The sequence below is a fragment of the Nanorana parkeri genome, unplaced genomic scaffold, assembly GCF_000935625.1.
Source record: "Nanorana parkeri isolate BGI_ZX_2015 unplaced genomic scaffold, ASM93562v1 scaffold15, whole genome shotgun sequence".
Classification (NCBI taxonomy): Eukaryota; Metazoa; Chordata; class Amphibia; order Anura; family Dicroglossidae; genus Nanorana; species Nanorana parkeri.
The window spans coordinates 875,610-877,714 of record NW_017306283.1 but is presented as its reverse complement, the minus strand read 5'-3'; positions in this window follow the sequence as shown (position 1 = coordinate 877,714).

Genomic DNA, 2,105 nt, shown 5'->3' with positions numbered 1-2,105 from the left:
GTGACGTTTGCTGCATAATAAACATGCCCCATTTAGCCCCCATAAGATAGACCCAGGACACCTCCTACCTACCCGCCCCTTTAAGCCTATCATACGTTGTACAATCTCCTGCTACATACCTGTCGGTAGAGCTGACGCGGAATGTACAATCGGATTGTAATCTGTGTTATTGCAAACTGATTGCGCAATCTCGGCTCAACCCCATTGGACAGAGATTGCGCAATCCATTTGCAATGGATATGGCCAGCTTGGCCTACGAACGTTCGCAGGGAGGTGGGGGTTCTGCACAAGCTTATTGCTGGAGATGGTTAGTGGTTGGTGACATGCTAGGGTTGTGATTGGCGGCTGGAAATATGTTACGTGAGGGTGTTAGAGACTCGGGGATGTGCAATATGAGACTGCTAGAGACCACTGCCATTACAGCACAATGCTGGCCCCAAGGGCTGCTAGGCCCATTAGTACCCTAGGCCACAGGTTGGGCACCAGGGCTGTACGTTCTTCTTGCCTGGGCCGTAGGTGGGCACCAGGGATGTATGTATTGGGCACCAGGGCTGTATGTGCTGCTTGCCAGGGCTGCAGGTTGGGCACCAGGGCTGTATGTGCCACTTGCCTAGGCCACAAGTTGGGTACCAGGGCTGTACGTTTGTCTTGCCTGGGCCGTAGGTGGGCACCAGGGATGTATGTATTGGGCACCAGTGCTGTATGTGCTGCTTGCCATGGCTGCAGGTTGGGCACCAGGGCTGTACGTTTGTCTTGCCTGGGCCGTAGGTGGGCACCAGGGATGTATGTATTGGGCACCAGTGCTGTATGTGCTGCTTGCCATGGCTGCAGGTTGGGCACCAGGGCTGTACGTTTGTCTTGCCTGGGCCGTAGGTGGGCACCAGGGCTGTATGTATTGGGCACCAGGGCTGTATGTGCTGCTTGCCAGGGCTGTACGTTTGTCTTGCCTGGGCCGTAGGTGGGTACCAGGGCTGTATGTATTGGGCACCAGGGCTGTATGTGCTGCTTGCCAGGGCTGTACGTTTGTCTTGCCTGGGCCGTAGGTGGGCACCAGGGCTGTATGTATTGGGCACCAGGGCTGTATGTGCTGCTTGCCAGGGCTGCAGGTTGTGCACCAGGGCTGTATGTGCCGCTTGCCTGGGCCACAGGTTGGCCACCAGTGCTGTCTGTGCTGCTTGCCAGGGCTGCAGTTTGGACACCAGAGCTATAGGTATTGCTTGCCTCTGCCCTAAGTTGGGTACCAGGGCTGTATGTGCTGCTTGCCTATGCCGCAGGTTGGTCACCATGGCTGTATGTACCTCTGGCCTGTGCCGCAGGTTGGGCACCAGAGCTGTATGTGGTGATTGCCTAGGCCCCAGGTTGGGCACTAGGGATGTATATGTTACTTGCCTGGGCCAAAGGTTGGGCACCAGGGATGTATATGTTACTTGCCTGGGCTGAAGGTTGGGCACCAGAGCTGTATGTGGTGATTGCCTGGGCCGAAGGTTGGGCACCAGGGATGTATATGTTACTTGCCTGTGCCGCAGGTTGGGCACCAGAGCTGTATGTGTTGCTTGCCTGGGCCACAGGTTGGGCACCAGGGCTGTATGTGTTGCATGCCTCTGCCACAGGTTGGGTACCAGGGATGTATATGTTACTTGCCTGGGCTGCAGGTTGGGCACCAGGGATTTATATGTTACTTGCATGGGCTGCAGGTTGGGCACCAGGGCTGTATGTGTTGCTTGCCTGTGCCACAGTTTGGGCACCAGGGCTGTATGTGTTGCTTGCCTGGGCCGCAGGTTGGGCACCAGGGCTGTATGTTCTTGTCTTTGTTGTTGGTGACGGGGGCCCTAGCAGTGGATGCCTATCTCTTGGCCCTCCTGCAATGTGCTTGGCACACACACATATATGCCAGCTGTCCGTGCCACGTCCCCTTTATTATACGATCTGAATGCTCTTCTCGGAGAAGCATGTCCGATACCCCCCCTCTCCTTCCTGGCCTGACTGTGATCTCCAAGGCCTTGCCATTCCCTACCTCAACCTGTAAGTGGTCAACAGAGCCGTAACCGGCAGCTCCTTTATAAAGACCATTGTAGAGCAAAGGGGGCTATGGCTTTGCAAGGTGG